Below are 18,668 nucleotides of genomic sequence, written 5' to 3'. Positions count from 1 at the left end.
CTTCCACATTATCAGAAAAAAACTCTTTGTTTGTGTACATTATTAGCGCCACCAAATTGTGGCTTTATATTCTTTGATGGTAATCAACAAAATATATTTTTGCAAATGACAACAGACAGCATGGATCGGTACTCAGGAGTATTTTCATGGTTTTAACCATGTATAGATTTATGGGAAAGCATGGAAAATGTGAGCACTGAATGAAATTGTAACCTCTGGAACTGAAAGTGTCTGAAAAGCTCACGTATTAAAAAAAGAAACCAAGTATGAAATCAAAGGTTAACAGTGTCAGAGGCTACATTTCTTATCTACTGACATACTTCATTAGATATAAACAATAATATCATCAAGTATTACATATTATTTAATTCAACAAATAAAGTGGGGCTGTGTTTGTCTTAATTCACTGTAGAATTGCATGTATGCGAACAAAATACCTTTGAAATTAATTAGCAAACAGGAAAAGAAGAATAAGTCCAGGAAGACTCCGGGGGATACGACAGAGGAGTATTTGCACACAAGGTCTGCAGCTTCTAGAAACAGTGACACACTTTCACATCTCTTATCTAAACATCTCTACATTACAGGTTGCCATGGCAATGAGATATTTAGTTCCACTAAAAATCAAGATTTGAGGCCTTGGCAACAAATCCTCTTCAATACAGGTGAGTAGGAAGTGTACATCAAGTTGGTTTTTGCAACAAGTAAAGCGAACGGTTTTGAGATTCTGGCTTAGCAACACTGGACACTAAATCTTTGATACCCTTAAAGACCAGCCACAGACCCATTGGTCTTGTTAAAGTGGCTCTCATCTAGTTGCTTGCATGAATAATTTCCCAATTTTTTCCTGCATATTTATTTATTTATTTGTCCATTTTGTCACATCTGTCATATTTTGTTACATCTATTCCTGAGAAGTAATAGGCGCTGTATAGAATTACCCCCCCACACACACACACACATATAGACACACACACACACACATACGACACCATATATACAAAGTGTACTTTTGTGGTGTTTTGCAGAGACTTGAATATCCAGGATCGCCCATACATACCCAGCTTAACCAGGCCCCCCAGCCCTTAGTCCCGAAATCAAAACAGATTTCATTAACAATTGATCACCCTCTCTGCTTTCTAAGCTTTTCCTTTGGATGTAAATTGTACATGTGAGCATAAGAAATGGGTTAAATCCTATATCTATGGTCAAACCTGATTTCAAATGGATTTTGGTTCCAGGGAAAGCACTGACCCACACATGTGTGTAAGAGGGAGAGCAAGAGAGAGAGAGAGAGAGGAAACTATTTTTTTTCTCACTTTAGACCTCAATTGGTTCTGCTGCTTGTTGCCTGGTTACCACAATCCCCTTTGAAACGCACTCTTCCCACTTCAAATATACCACAAAAGATACATCAACATGCTTCCTACCAAACACTCTTAAATAAGATGATGATGCCCATTTTGGATAAAGAATTGACAGATTGATTGCTTGTTTATTTTATTTTATTTATCTATTTTTCTCTGAGGCAGTCTTGTTTTAGGCTTGCAAAGTAGCCTTTATGTATAATTGATATTATCAGTTATTTTAGGCTGAGGAATGGTAGTTTGGTGGTATGCCTTGTGTAATTGTCATGAAATAGTTGACAACAATGCTGGCAAGAATGAATCAGAGAAATATCCCCTAACTCAATGGAATACCTTATAGTGAAAATTTTACGTTAATAAGCAGAGTCCATTTACCTTACCATATCACTCTCTGCCTTATGACTAGTCTCCTTAAATCCTCAACCCATTTAAGACAAAAATATAAACACAATGTTTTGCAAAAGAGGAGGTTCCTAACACTGCGTAGATGTTAGAGCTGCACATCTCTCCCTGCAACCAACAAAAGTGTTCACAAAGATGTTCCCCTATGAGTTGATTATAAGGTTAATGGTCATGTGATCAGGTTTCATTCCCCAAAACAGCAATTTAACAAAGGCTATCCTTATTAGTTCTGATTTTTTAACTACATGCATCTGGCATGATGTTGACTCTTTATACAGCAGAGGTGATATTGATAACCAAAATGATGCACTGTTTTTCCATCTTAGATGGATAGCTAGCACGCTGGAACAGGTGAAGAAAGTATAGGGTGGGATATGTGGTAAAAATTGAAAGGAACTGTGGTGTGACCAGCGATGTCATATGGTTTATGTCTTTGGAGGTTCTCAGTCATTGAGGTCATGGTGAATTCTTGTCGAAATCTTCTTGTCTTGGCAACTGGAATTGGCAACTGGACTATATTTGGAAACTCCCCATAGGTCATTGAAACTGAAGAAGTCTCTTGGATGAGGGGTGAAATGTCTTCAAGTTCCAGTTGCCAAGACAAGAAGAATTTAAAAAGAAATCATATGATTTAGAAAACAGTAGTAGTGAGGAAAAGACAAGAGGCAGAGCTGGAGGTAGCGGAGATGAAGATGTCAATTTTCTCTTTGGGAGTGATGAGGATAAATAGAGTAAAGAGTCCATCAGAGGAACAACACATGTTAGATATTTTTGGGAGGTAGTCAGACAAGCAAGACTGAGATGGTATGGACATATACAGAGGGGGAATAGTGACTAAGAGTAGAAGAATGCTGAGATTAGAACCATCAGGCAGGAGGTCTAGGGAAGACTGAAGAGGGAAATTATACATGTATTTTAATTGAACTAAAGAAGCCTCTTGGATGGGAGATGAAACATTTTTCAAGAGAATAAACCAAAGCCAGTTTCCATGACAAGATCTGACAACAGTTAACCATCACCTGGATGACAAAGATTCTCTCGATGTTTTCATGTATTTTATTTATTCTGGTTGGAAAGCAACTTACAATGTTAGTAGTTTACTATTTCCACGCTTGTGTTAATAATTATATTGTGTTAATTATCTATGTTTTCATGTTGAAATATTTACTGCAAGGTTAGGAAACTGTCGAAATCATTTGGTGAATCTGCCTTTCTGATTTTCAGACTAAGTTCCATTAGTGTGACCCCTTCTACTTCTGACTGGTCAATTCACTGACATGTGGTTGGTAGGGAAGTAGGAAGTAATGGAAGTAATGGAAGTGAACGAAGTAATGTTCCTGCGAAGCTGTGGGAGCATCGACATCAAGTTAAGTGCAGCTGCTGCTGTCTCTCTAACTGAAGAGTAGACTCTAACGCAAAGCATATAACGAAATGGGAGCAGATTCACTTTGGCGACTACTGAAGGGAGCTGCCAAAAGGAAAAGATGAACAAGGGGAAGAAGAAATGGGTGAAAATTTTCAGTCTTGATACAAGTTTTTATACCCCCACCTAATTACGGATTGGGTTTACCTGTTGTGCATGTTTGCATGGATTTGAAACCTTATCTAGTGAGCACATTGCACTTTGAAAATATGCAGTTTCAAAATTTGCATTTGTTAATCGTCTGGTCACTTATTCAACTTATTGTTTTTATCTGAGAAAGCATGATACTGCTTATTCTGCTCAGTAATTTGATTTTTTTGTATTTATTTTTTGATAAGAGTGTCTCAGCCTTGTTTGTTAGCTGATGTGGCGTATTAGGAGTAATTTGCTTTCATGAGTATTCTTTAGTATTACAGGGTATGTAGTCTTGTATCTGGTAAAAGCCTTGTTTTTTAATTCAGTATATGAATGGACATTAAGAATAGGTCTACCATATTGTTTACTTTAAAGTTTAGTCTTTAGAAGTGTAGAGGTAGGAGAGGTTGATGTGTCGTGTGTCTACATCTGCAATTTTAATATCATCCTAGTATGTGGTCAACCACAGCATCAAATGTTCACAGTTTGAAGTGATCAAAAGGATTATGTCTTCTTTTGGTTTCTAACATGTTTTTCATACTTCACACAATATCCAAAAATAGTGTATTCCCTCAAAAACAACTTCTCTCAGCAAGACACCAAAGTTCAACAAGGACAGAACTGCTGACATTGGGCAAGAACTTGCAGTAAAGTGAAGCTCAAATGATGATTTTAATCCAACAGTTGCATTTGTCTGCTAAACAGCAGTTTTGTAAATAGGTTGAAAAAACAAACTCATGGGCGGCACAGTGGCACTGTGGTTAGTGTTTCAGCCTCACAGCACAATGGACTCTGGTTCGATTCTGAAAAGAGGACCTTTCTGTGTGGAGTTAGCATGTTCTCCCTGTGTCTGCATGAGTTTCCTTCGCGTTCTCGAGTTTCCTCTCACTTTACGAAAACAGATTAATTGGAAGAAAATGGGAAAATTGCCCCGAATGAGCGTGTGACTCTTTCTATGTGGCCCTGAGATTGACTGGCGACCAGTCCAAGGTGTACTTCAGCATCCCCTGCAACCTTGAGTGCAGGATAAGTGGTGAAAGATGGATGATAAACTCACACAATTTGTATAAATGCAGCAAACTGTATTTTTGCTGCATTTAAAACCACTAGCTGCAGTGTAATGTCTGAGAATACCCAGATGGTAAAATAAAATTAAAATAAAAGACAACTCCATATGTCAAATCTTCTTTCCCTTTCGGCTTTTCCCTTCAAGGGTTGCCCCAGTTTATCAACCATCTCCATCTAACCCTATTCTCGGTATTCTCCTTGCGAAACCCAGCTAGCTTCATATCCTCTCTCACTACGTCCATAAATCTTCTCTTTGGCCTTCCTCTAGACCTCCTGCCTGGCAGCTCCAACATCCGTCTACCAATATATTCACTATCCCTCTTCTGTACATGATTGGCTTCTCTGACCTTCTCTTCAAAACATAAACATCTAACATGTGCTCTTCCCCTGATGTACTCATTCCTGATCCTATCCATCCTCATCACTCCCAAAGAGAACCTCATTGTCCCTGCAACCTCCAGGTCTGCCCATGTGCTTTTGTCATTGTCACTGTTTCTAGACCATACAACATTGCTGGTCTAACCACTGTCTTGAACACCTTTGCTTTCACTCTGGCTGACATGACCCCTGACACTTTTACCCACCCATTCCTACCTGCTTGAACCTGTTCCTTTATCTCATTTCCACACTCCCCATTTCTCTGGACAGTTGACCCTAAGTAATTGAAATCCTCCACCTTCTTTATCTCCATTCCCTGTAGCCTCACCGTTTCATCCGGGTTCCTCTCACTCACACACATATATTCTGTCTTGCGACTAACCTTCATTCCTCTCCTTTCCAGAGCATACCTTCACCTCTCTAGATTTTCCTCAATCTGTTCTCTGCTCTCACTACAGATCAGAATCCAAACATCATCCGCAAACATCATGGTCCATGGAGATTCCTGTCTAACTTCATCTTTCAGCCTGTCCATCACCACTGCAAACAAGAAGGGGCTCAGAGCTGATCCCCCATGGAGTCCCACCTCCACCTCGAACTTCTGTGTTACATCATACTTTGCCATGCCCAGGTATGATGGTCAAATTATTTTGAACATACTGCTAAATCTGTCCACCCCCCTTTTTTTTTCTTTGGACAATAACTACTGGAGTACTGTTTTGAAGATTCAGTTTACCAACCTGTAAGGAGGTATAAACTGCTGGATCAAGTGGTGTGAGTGTGGAGACAGCACATGACAGAGAGTAGATCAGATATAATGTGATTGGGAATTTGATCAAAAGCAATAGACAACCTTGTTGAAGAGCAACCTCTGCTCCTTAGTTAGGGGAAGGATAGCAGACAAGGTGATTCCCCTCTTGGGTCACCCGAGGGGATTTAAAACTTGAGAGTCTGATATAAATCCATTTTAGTCTAGGTCTCCTTTTTGTGGAGCTGAGCTCAGCCCAGTCAACACTATTTATTTTTTAGTTAATAGATCTATACACACCACAGAGAGATAAAGTGCAGTTATTTTTGTTCTGCAACTCATTAAAACATGCTTCAGGCAATGTGATCGTATCACATGCAGTAGTGGGGAGCAGTGTAAGTGTTGCGTGCTGTAAAATAGGCCATCCAATTCAGTTTGGAGTTGTTGAGAGAAGTTATTCAATCAGATGATGACAATTCTTCTAAGTAAAGAAATACTTATTTTTATGAAATACTCATACTTCATTTTCACACAGTTACTGCCAAAATTGTTCAAGTGTTCCAGTTTCAGTTTGCCAATATTTTGAACTTGGTTTTATGTCTAGCCCTAAGAGACTACCCAAAACATACAAATGTAACAGCTCTACTGTAGTTACTGTGATTTGCCAATCAAATTCTTGACAATATATGCAGCATTTGCCAAAGGCCTCAGGTTAAATGAAAGTGGAGCCTTTTGTGGCAACTTCAATTTCAAGGGCTTACACTTGTCACAACTTTGCATTCCCTGGAGTTGCAAGAAAAAAAATTTTGCTTGACAACAATGCTTTTCAGCTCAAACACAGGTACTATTCTCTTTTCTGCTCACTTGTGACTTATAAAACAGTACAACAGTCAGAGATGTATGGATTGCCAATGTGCGTTACTCATTCTCTCTCTCTCTCTCTCTCTCTCTCGCTCTCTCTGTATATTTATATATATATGTATATATATTTATATATATATATGCTTGGTCTCTCTGGGGCAAGACATGCTGCCATGGCTCACAAAGTGACGAATTCAAAGTGGAAAAATTCTCTGATGAAAACGCCAGAGCTGCCAAGCTCCACAGCAGTCCCTCACAGCTTCCTTTCTTTGTTGGGTTAGTGGTTACTCCAGTTGCACTGACAGCATAACATGTCAAAACAGATGTCACTTCTTCAGGTGGGGTTGAAGACCAGCTTAGCAAATGGCAAGAAAGACATCTGTAAGGTTGTCAAGTACATGGTGGAATTCTGCAACATGGACAGGGAGGTCATCTAGGTAGACTATGCAGCGGCTCCATGAGATGTCAGCCAGGAGGTGGCAGGGGCATTGCAACGCCCAGAGAGCATCATCTTAATCTGCCAAAGCTGGCCTATGGAGTAGCAGTGGCTACAAGTGTAGCTTGTCAGTCATCAGCACATAAGTTCCAGGTTTCATCTATTTTCCTGACCAGGACCACTTGCGATACCTGCTGGCTAATAATGAGCTCAATGTAATGACCAGCCTCGATAGTCAAGGGCTCTGCCGCTTACATTTCTATGATCTTTTTAGTTGCGGTGTGCTTGGTGAGGCAGATATTGCCGGCCCTGACACTGTCAATTTTGTGCAAAACCAGGCTGATGTTTGTGCAGTGCTAATTTCTGATGGCAAAGGTGTTGGAGAGCAAGTCCAGCAATTCTGTAGCTGGTATTTATGCTCCATATCCAAGTCCTCACAGCTTAGGTGGTTCAGGTCACCGATTGCTTGCTTGGTCCTGGTGGATGAAGGCTGGGGATGTTGTATCTTGGCCAACCAGAATTGGTTGGTACATTGGTTGCCATCAGTGATGAAGTTTGTATGGAGTCGATGAACTCAGACCAGACAGCCAAGCCATAGCTGTGATGGTGGCCACAGAGATGGACTTCTTTGTGCGAGTGCTAGGATGCAGCTTGCGATGTGGCCTCGACATTTTCATCTCTGCCACCTCCAGTTCTGCTTCCTGTCTTTTCCTCAGTGCCACTGCCTCAGTCATACACAACTGCTGGTCTCGCCACCTTTCCTTTCATTCAACCATATACTGTTTTACTGCACATTACCCCTCACACTTTTCTCCATCCATTCTACCCTGACTACATATGTTTCTTCACATCTTTTCAATACTCTTTTGCACTGGACTGTTGACCCTCCACCTTCTTTATCATTGCTCTGTAACCCCAGTGTTCCTCTAGGATCCTTCTCATTCACACACAAATTCTACCTTGCTGCGACTAACCTTCATTCCTCTTCTTTTCACTACATACCTTCACCTCTCTAGATTTTCATCTCCATGTTCCCTGCTCTCACTGCATATCATAATCTCAACTGCAAACATCATTATCCAATCCAATCTCATGTCATCTGTCAGCCTGCCTATTATTACAGCAAACAAGGAGGGACTTATACAATATGTGCGCAATCAGGCAAGCACTATTTTTGAGGATTAATTTTTCTATTGTACAACTACAGTGCTCTCAAACAACACTCAGACCTGAACATATAATTAGTAAAATGAAAGTTTTAGCTTTTTTAATAGATTATATGTTCATTATCAGGCAACTATTGGTGTGCAGAATTATCGGGCAACTAAATTAAACAGATTTTCCCATCTCACCTGTTTATTTTTACCTGATAAAGTGAGAATAAACTCAAAATTTACAAATAAACATTTCTGAAATTAAAAAAAAAAAAAACCCTCAGTGACCAATGTAGCCACCCTTCTTTTCGATAACAATCACAAGCCTTCCATCCACAGAGGCAATTTCTTGATCTGGTCAGAATCAACTTTTTGTGAAGCCACAACCACAGACTCCGATACACTGTTCAGAGAGGAGTACTGTTTACCTTCATGGTAAATTTCCTTTTTAACAGCCCCAAAAGTTCTCAATAGGGTTTATGTAAGGTGAAAAGGGGGCCATGTCATTAGTTTTTCTATCTTTATGGTCTGTACTGGCCAGCCAGCAGTTGAGTACGTTGATGCATGTGATGAAGCATTGTCTTGCATAAAAATCAAAACCTTTTTGAAAGATGCAGACTTTTTCCTGAATCACTGCTTGAAGAAAGTGTCTTCTAAAAATTGGCAGTTGGTCTGATAGTTGATATTGAGTCAATTTTCAACCCTAAAAGATCCAAATAGCTCATCTTTAATAATACCTGCCCATACCAGTACCCCACCTCCACCTTGCTGAGTTGAAGTGGAGCTCTGTGTCTGTTACTGATCCAACCACGGGCCCATCCATCTGGTCTGTCGAGATTCCCTCTCATCTCGTTAGTCCACAGAACCTTTGAAAAATCTGTCCTTAGATATTTCTCGGGCCATTCTTGACATTTCAACTTATGTGCCTTGTTCAGAGGGGGTCAGGTTTCACCCCTTCTTACCTTGGCCATGAGTAAGAATTACTACAAATAAAACAGGGTTTGGACCAGGACTAGATTCGGAGGAAGAGCAGATAGAGAGACACCACAGACCAATAGTTTAAATTCCGGCTTGTTTATCAAAAAGAAGTTGTTAGAAATACTAGTAATTACAAATCGATACCATATAGACATTTACACAGACACAACATTAAGTCCACAGAAGCATTTGCATAGACATACAAATATGATTTTCAGCTTCCCTTGTTTCCCTTTATGTAAAGAAACATATGTGAATTTCTTATTCTAACTTAGATTTAAACCTATTTAGTTTCAGTACCTAGTATTTGAGCTGTTTAAATTCTGTGTTCATTCTTTGTCCATTATAGGATCGTATTCAGTTCCGACTTTTAAATGTTTGAGCAGTAACTTATTTTGCTTTAACCAGTTATCTTTCTTTTAAATCACCATAGGCCTAATTTAGTCTAAAGAAATCCAGTATTGGTGTTACCGTCCTAATAGCAGGTTATATTAACTATAGTAACCATTGATTTACATTAAGCATCTCAGTTAACCCAATAGAAAATGAACACCATCAATTACAATAACACTTCAAATTCACAGGTCAACATATTCAAGATATGCCACATAAAATTAAATATAAAGTGAATATACATTGCATTTCTAATGCAACAGAACTATTAAACTAAATGACAAAATAATTCACCAACAATATGAAATTATATTTTCAGACCTTTTTATATCACTAATATGACTTTAAAAAAAATGATGAAATTATTAAGTACTTAATATGTATTCTTATTTATTAACTTATTGCTATCTTCACTTGGGTTACACATGTCTCTAAGAACTGAACACCTTGTACTTCTTGACACTCCAGTTAGCTTGCAGTTGTGGAATACGGCAGCACTGGAGAACAATGGGTTCCTGGTAGCTTCATGTTTGATTCTTCTCAAATCTTTGGCAGTTAATTTGCGTCTTTTCTTCTCAACATGTTTTTTGTGACCCTGTTGACTACCTGCAACAAAACGTTTAATGGTTCTGTGATCACACCCGAATATCTTGCATATTTCAAGAGTACTACATCTCTCTTAAGGACTTTTAACAATTTTTGACGTTTCAGAGTCGGTTAAATCCCTTTTTCGGCCCATTTTTCCTGAGAAGAATCGATCTAATAATTATGCACAACTTGATATAGGGTGTTGATCTCCTTAGGCCACACCCTCCCTCGCTACACAAATACACATCACCTGATCTGCATTGATTTCAATAAGCATTCAAGTTTATACAGCTTGGAGTTGGAAATTACGGATAAAATGATGATATGGTCACACTAAGCATTTGCCAACAATTGTGCACACAATGTATCTGATCCTTGATGCAATCCCACCTGCACCTTGAATTCCTCTGTCACATCTACAGCAGAGCTCACCACAGCCTCACAGCTCTCATACATATCATGCATCACTCTAATGTAATTCTCTGCCACTCTAGACTTCCTTATACCGTACTATAGTTCCTCACTAGGTCTGCAAAGGCAAAGCGCAGCTCCCTCTGACATTCTCTTTACTTCTCTATATCAACATTCTTAAAGTAATTACTTCATCATGAATATTCTTTTTTTTTATTTACTTCTGCCTTCAGTATAGTTTCTACTACTCGTTCCCATAGCTACAATGTATCACTTGTCAGATTTATTCTTCTGAAGTTACTACAGCTCTGCAAGTCACGTTTGTTCTTAAAAATCAGCACCAGCACAATTCCATTCTTCAGGCATCCCCTCACTCTCTTAGATTCTGTTTAAAGATCTAGTCAAAATGTGTACTACCATCTCTCCTGGACTCTTCTATACCTCTAAAGGTGTGTCATTAGGATCATCAGACATTAGAATCATCTGCCTTCCCCCTCTTCATATTTTTCAATTGTCTTCGAGCTACCAAAATTGGACAAATCAATACAGAAAATTGATAGAGGGCACACGCCACAAAACGCATTGCCTGGCTGATCTGCCAGTGGGGCTTTTATGTCCTTTGTCACCCAGAGCTTGTTGTTTGGGTCACAATGAATCATCTCACCTGGGACAATGAAGTCTGCTGGCTTTTCTTTCCCCCGCAACCTCAGTGTGTCCTACTCCAGATCTCTTTGGGGATGTTGGTGGATCTGGTCACAATGTCAGATGGCTCTAAAGCGATCAGCTGATCCCCCGTGTACAGTAAACAAAGCAGCCATGTGGTTGTAGTGCCCAGCAGAGTGAAAAATGTGAATTTGTGATAATCAAGAAATCTCCATCAGCATTATGGAGAGGGAACAGCTTAAACAAGTTACTGAACAGAAGATTTAGAAACACAAATTTAGGAATTTAGAAAAAAATATATATCAAAGAGAGAGAAAACAAGTAGAAGTGACCACAACAGGCTGCATGCATGGTGGCACATGTGCACTGACAGGTAGTGGCATTCTGCAGCATTTACTTTTCCCCAAGTAGCTTGGGTTCCCCCTTGGACAAATCCCTCTCTGCCTTGCTGGATGTCTCAGTGCTGAAGGGCATCCAATACTGCAGGGTCCATTTTCTCCCTTTGACAATGCCTGGGGCAACAACTCTTACCACAGGGTCCCAAAGATTCAGTGAGTGTCATCTCCAGTCTTGTTTCAGTACTCTTCTGCCAGAAGAGAAATGGGTAATGACAGGGCTCCATTACCATAAAGCCCAATGCTTCTGAGACTTCTTAGTATCCCAAGACAGTTCATCACATGTGTTCCTAACCCATTTCTGTCTCTTGGCGTGGAACAAACTTACCTCATACATAGAGAGTGGCCATGTGAGTCTGAGCAGCAAAGCCAAATTTGGAACACCTTAGGTTTAGCTTTCTGGAAGGATAAAGATAAACAGTATATACTGTTTATACCACTGGCAACAGCAAATGTGCCAATGAATATTTAAAAACAAATCATATAACCAGTATGTATGTGATCCTTAGAAAAAGGGAGGATACACACAAGAGTTTGCTTGATAGTGATTTAAGATGATTTAAATAAAATTTCTGTGGCCAATAGGGCAGTATATTTGACAGGGTCTCATCCTCCCATTTGTTTGGACACCTGATATGTCCACATACCATTGATCCATCCAGGACACCTGTTAGAAATGCAGAAATCTGTCACTTACAACATCAGGTAGATCAAGCGAGAGCAGAGCTACATCAGTGGCCCCTAACCTTTTTTTGTATCATGGACCGGTTTTATACATGAATATGTTTCCGTGGAGTGGTTATAGGCGTGGGGGTTCAAATAATACAAACTTTTGTCAGTTCACAATATTTAATCTGTATACAACAATTACACTTTATTAGGATATTACAATATTAAGTGTGGTAGTGAGGCTGAATCAGTTGTTTTTCATTATAAGATCCGTAAGGTCTAATATAAAAAAACTATAATTTGTACGAAGAAAGATTTTATTTGTGGACCAGAACCAAATTATCCGCGAACCTGTACTGGAATACCCAGATATAACAAATGGTAGCTACTTCAGGAGAGGAACCTGCAGCAATACTTGACGTGACAAGATCTTGGGTGCCAGTGTGTTGGCTTTTACAGCTTTAACCCTCTTATTATGTTAAGGGTCAATTTGACCCATTTCACCCATTGACCCAATGGTTCAAATTGACCCTTAACATAATAAGAGGGTTAATATGTTCCTTACTCAGAATATAGTGGCATTTAGCTGTATTTGTTTTCACATCAACAGATATGACAGTATCTGCCGGGATGCATAAGCCAGAGGGTTAGACTCTGCTTGGACTTGTTGCTCTTACAGACATACATAATACACAAATGGAGTAGAAACCTTGGATTGACTGTCACTCATAAATCAGTCACTCATAACAGGCCGGTGGGAGGGGGACAAGCCATCCTTCTAAATTTCAGAGAGAGACAACTTGAAAGGATCAATGGAGATGTGGGGAAAAAAATGACAGATGTTTGATGGCAATGAGTGAGAGGGAGCGCTAACAGTCATCCAAAATATGTTCGGGCGGACCAACAGCTCAGAATCAGTCATGCGGCCAGTGTTGTGAACGTAGAAAACGATGACCCCTGCCAACTAGAAAAGAGGCTGAAAGAGACACATTGCACAAGTGATGTCTGAGAGCGTTTGAGTCAGGCTTTCTCTGCAAACAAGCATGGCATTTCAATTTTCTCCAATGAACTGGAAATTCATGTTTTCAATTATTTTGTTATCTAAATGCCAGAAGTAGCTGTGCAACCTAAGAACATGTTTGTTTGTTTCTGTGCATTCTCAAAATACTGCATTAATTATTTTTATGTTTTTTCTTAATATTAGCTCCAACTTTTGCAATAGAACACACCATATTTGAAAAGGAAATAGTAAAATGTCGTTCTCCAAAACTGTCAATTGTTTCTGATCCGTCTACTCTGTGAGGTACTGATTTTTTACAAAAGCTTTGTAAACCAGTATGAAACAACACAGTGATAACAAAGGCTTTTCGGGAAACAATCAAACCATGAATTGAGCTGTAATTTAATGGATTCTAAAGTCTAATAACCCATAGTTGGGATTTGACGGTGGAGCCTGAAGATGTATCAACATCCTGTCAAAAAGGGAAAAAAAAAAATCCAGCCAAAGTTACCTAGCAGAACAAATTGCTTAGTCTGTGTACAAACCAACCCTGTTTGAAAATCCCCAAAAAACTGAAAATTTTAAATGCATATAAGATGAATATTCATCCACCATATAACATTTTCCAGAAGATGATATTCAATTTTCTGAACTAAAGAAACCCCAGTTCAGTTGATCAATGTCTGAGACTTTCAGTGGTCTGCCATCTTTTTAAATGGATGAATTGAGAACATTGAGTGCATGGAAAAACAGTTTTCATGGAGACACTGACAATTTTGGTAGAAAAATATTTTCACTCTCATTCAGTCATCATTTTTCATACTAAACAACTGACATTAGTTTGATGTGATTTTTTTAGTGTCAAATTTTGGAAAAACAGTTTTGTGTGAAAGCAAATGATTCTGATGGATCAAACAATCAGGAGTATTTTCTTGACTGAAACTGGTACTTACATTATGCACACCCCAAAACTTTTGATTTTTTTTTTTTTTTTTTATGAACAGGTATGTTTTTTTTAAACCAAAATTATTGCGGTTGTTTGGTTTTTTTTTTGTTTTGTTTTTTTTAAACCAAAAATGTTTGTAAAGATCATGCCAAACTTGGTGTTAGCTGGAATGTGTCAACAAAAGACTCTAAATTATTTTTTTATCTTTTCAAAAGGCTGGAGAACATTGGAAGTGCCTGTCGTTTTTTGTGGGGGTATTCAGGGAAATATTTTCAACTAGTGTTAAAGACGATATGAGCATCAGGAAAGAAGGAGTGGTTTTATCAAACCCCGGGGCAAGACAGGAGGTGTGAGAGATTAGTTTTTTCCAGGAGTAACAGCTTCACAATGCCAGTTACTGGGTTTACCTCTGTATGAGAATCGAGTAATTTAACAATTTGTTAAAGAAGACAAATTGTCTCATGATGCGAGGGAGACTGTATGAAGCATAGGCATTATTAAGTTATCTTAAAATAATCTCACATGATTCCTTGAATGAACTTTGCTTCTTTGACTAATGGGAAAAGATAGTGTTAATAAAGTCACCATGAGACAACTCGTTTTAAAATCAATAGCTGTAAGCATTTGATTTATTAATCAATACCTTTCGCTACATGCAAGACTATCACAGTATGAAATACACATGATGCGTCTCATCCAGTTCATAAGACAGTGTGGAAGGAAGTGACAGGCTGTGCAAGGCCAACAGATCCTGAAACAGATGATTTTTTTAAATGACCATATTGGTTTGTTTGTTTGTTTAATTTTTTTATTTCCATTTTCAAAATATATACAATATACTTTGTATATATTTTGTACATTTTAAGGGTTTTTATGTGAGATAACAAAACAATCAATTCTAGAAGAGCATCCAAAATTATTCAGTCAACTGTGGTTCCACTGCTCAATCTCTAATGCAAAATCAGTTTAGTAAATATAAGTTAATAAAACACATAATAGGACTTAGAGATGCTCAATACCATAATGAAGAAAAACAATATGGTGAACTAAATTATCAATATTAGCTAAATCAAAAGGACAAGCCAGTATATAGTGGAATATGTTCTCCCTCTCTCTCTCTTGCTCCCTCTAAAAACCATGTTCATTTTTTTCCTGATGAAATAAGAAAATATATTCATATGCGTTTGCCCACCATCACAAGATGAATTAACCTCATGAAATACACGTGTAGCTTATGAAATGTATAAATATGACCAGTCACAACCTTTTTATCACTTTTGAATGCTGCTAAAAGGATTCAGTGTAAAAAATGCCCTTAAGGGTCAACACCATAATTACACTTACTCTTTTTTGGAAAGTATGTCAAGTCGAGTCTTTGACAGAATGCAATATTTCCAATCTCAGAGGGAAAATGGGCTGGTTTCAGAACCATGCGTCTGCATTTTTGCACTTATATTATCCAAAGTGAGCCATTTAATAACTTTGAGGATCACTGTTTAGGCCTAAATTTGATTGATATGTCTCAAGAAGTGCTTATCTTCAGAGGTCATCTCAGAGGTGGAATAATAACAGAGCTTTATAGGGTATACCGCCACCTCACCTTTTTGGTTTCCTTTCGTATTTTCCCTTCAGGGGTCACCACAGCGAATCAACCATCTCCATTTAACCCCATTCTCTGTATCTTTCTCTCTCAGACTGACATTATATTCTCCCTCACTACATTTAGTTTTTCCTGTAGACCCCCTGCCTAGCAATTCCAATTCCAGCATAGGCAAAAGTCTCTATGGTGAGGAGGCAAGACAACAATAAGTCTTCTGAGATTACAAGAATTCATTACAAGAGTGATGCATCGAATTAACATGAACAACCAGTAATAGCCAACAACTGACAACAATGATCAGCAGACCGGGAGTCGTCTGCAAATAGAACCAGAGCTCAGGTCTCTCTATTCAGCCGAACAGGGTGCAGCCTTCTTAGAGACTGGAAACAAAATGATGATATAGGCATGCTTTTATAGAGAGACAAGCAGAGAAAGAACACATACACATTTCATCGGTTAGTTAATGATTCTCTCTTAGATAAGCACTTAGGTCTTTCTTGGGACTGTCCTTCACATACACATATTGGCTCTATACATGAGAACAGACAGAATGATAAGACAGGTAAAATACATACAGCACAGCTGCTGACATAACAAGTCGCTCAGGAATAAATGAGGCCTGTTGCGTGTTGCACAGCTGTTAAGACAACAAAGACGACCTGATTTTTCCCGAAACCATCTACTAATATATTCACGTTCTCTCCTCCGTACATGACCGAACCATCCCTTCATCTTCTCCCTTTGGCTTTTCCCTTCAGGGATCGCAACAGCAACTTAACCTTCTCCATCTAACCCTATATCCTCCTGTATCCTCTTCTCTTACAACAACTACCTTCATATCCTCTCTCACTACGTCCATAAATCTTCTCTTTGGCCTTCCTCTAGACCTCCTGCCTGGCAGCTCCAATTCCAGCATCCGTCTACCAATATATTCACTATCCCTCCTCTGTGCATGACCCAACCATCTCAGTCTGGCTGCTCTGACCTTCTCTCCAATGCATGTAACATGTGCTGTCCCTCTGATGTACTCATTCCTGATCCTATTCATCCTCATCACTCCCAAAGAGAACCTCAACATCTTCATCTCTGTGACCTCCTGCTCTGCCTCCTGTCTTTTCATCATTGTCACTGTTTCTAGACCATTAAGCATTGCTGGTCTCACCACTGTCTAGTGCACCTTTGCTTTCATTCTGGCTGATTGTCTTCTATCGTATAGTAACGCTGATACTTTTCTCCACCCATTCCAACCTGCTTGAATCTGTTTCTTTACCTTTTTTCCACACTCACTGTTGCTCTGGACTGTTGACCTGTTAGTTTTTACTTGAAATCCTCCAACTTCTTGATTTCCACTCCCTGTAACCTCACCATTCCACCTGAGCTCCTCTCATTCACACATATTCTGTCTTGCTGTGACAAACCTTCATTCCTCTCCTTTCCAGAGCATACTGCCACCTTTCAAGATTTTCCTCAAACTTTTCCCTGCTCTCACTGTAGATCAAAATGTCCTCTGCAAACATCATGGTCCATGGAGATTCCTGTCTAACCTTATCTGTCAGCCTGTCCATCACCACTGCAAACAAGCAGGGGCCCAGAGCTGATCCCTGATGAAGTCCCATCTCCATCTTGAAATTCTCTGTTACCCTTACAGCACAACTCCCCACTGTCTCACAGCTAGCAAACATGTCCTGCACCAGTCTAAAATACTCTACCTCTAAAATTCTCTGTACTCCTCTCCCAACTGTCTCACAGCTAGCATACATGTCCTGCACCAGTTTAACATGCTCTACCTCTAAAATTCTCTGTACTCCTCTATTAGAATTCTCAAAGCAAATGCTGCATCTGTAGCAACTCTTTCTAGGCATGAAGCCATACTGCTGCTCATAAATGCTGAATTATGCTCTCAGTCTAGTTCCCCCTACTCTTTACCATAACTTAATTGTATTGCTCATCAACTCAATCTATTACCACAATTCTGCACATACCCCTTATTCTTAAAAATGGGCACCATCACACTTCTTCTCCATTCCTCAAGCATCTTCTCACTCTCCAAGATCCTGTTGAATAATCCAGCCCGAAACTCTACAGCTGCCTCTCCTAGAAAGTTCCATACCTCCACAGGTACAATGGGGAGATGTTTCTGCTTTTCCCATGTGCAAAACATGTAGAGGTCTGTTTTGGTCCAGAAAAGCAACCCCACTCTATAATCCCCCCTCCACCAAACTTCACACCTGGCACAGTGCAGTCAGACAAGTACCGTTCACCTGGCAACTGCCAAACCCAAACTCGTCCATCAGATTACCAGATGGAGAATCGCAATTCGTCACAACAAAGAATGCATCTCCACTGTTCAAGAGTCCAGTGGTGTCGTGCTTTACAGCACTGTATCCAACGCTTTGCATTGCACTTGGTGATGTGTGGCTTGGATGCAGCTGCTTGGCCATGAGAATTCATTCTTTGTAGCTCTCTGTGCACTTTTCTTGAACTAATCTGAAGGCCACATGAAGTTTGGAGGTCTGTAGCAATTGACTGTAGAAAGTTGGAGACTCCTTCGCACAATGCGTCTCAGCACCGCAGACCTTGCGCTCTCAGTTTACGTGGCTGAGTTGCTTTCATACCCAACCTCTTCCATATTCTTACAATACAGCTGACAGTTGATGGTTGAATATTTAGGAGCGAGGAAATTTAACAACTGGTGGCATCCTATCAGTTCCACGCTGGAATTCACTGATTAACCCATTCTTTCACATAGGTTTGTAAAATCAGGCTGCTGCCTACATGCTTGATTTTTAACACCTGTGGCCATGTGACCTGTGGCCGCTGTTCAGCGGGTGATTGGAACACATTATTCCAATTATTTGGATGGTTGAGCGAATACTTTTGGCCATATAGTGTATATATATATATATGTGTGTGTGTGTGATTTGGATTTTGCTGATTGGTGACATTGATGACGATATCTAGTGATGTTATGAATCTTTGCCAGTCTCATGCACAGGCCCCTGAAATGTAAAATAAAATCCCTCCTCATTAATTGACTGTCTTACAGACCAAAG

This window comes from Fistularia commersonii, chromosome 13 (genome assembly GCF_037954325.1).
Source record: "Fistularia commersonii isolate RoL2024-O1a breed Wild chromosome 13, RoL_Fcom_v1.0, whole genome shotgun sequence".
Classification (NCBI taxonomy): Eukaryota; Metazoa; Chordata; class Actinopteri; order Syngnathiformes; family Fistulariidae; genus Fistularia; species Fistularia commersonii.
Note: the sequence above shows the minus strand (reverse complement) of the source record.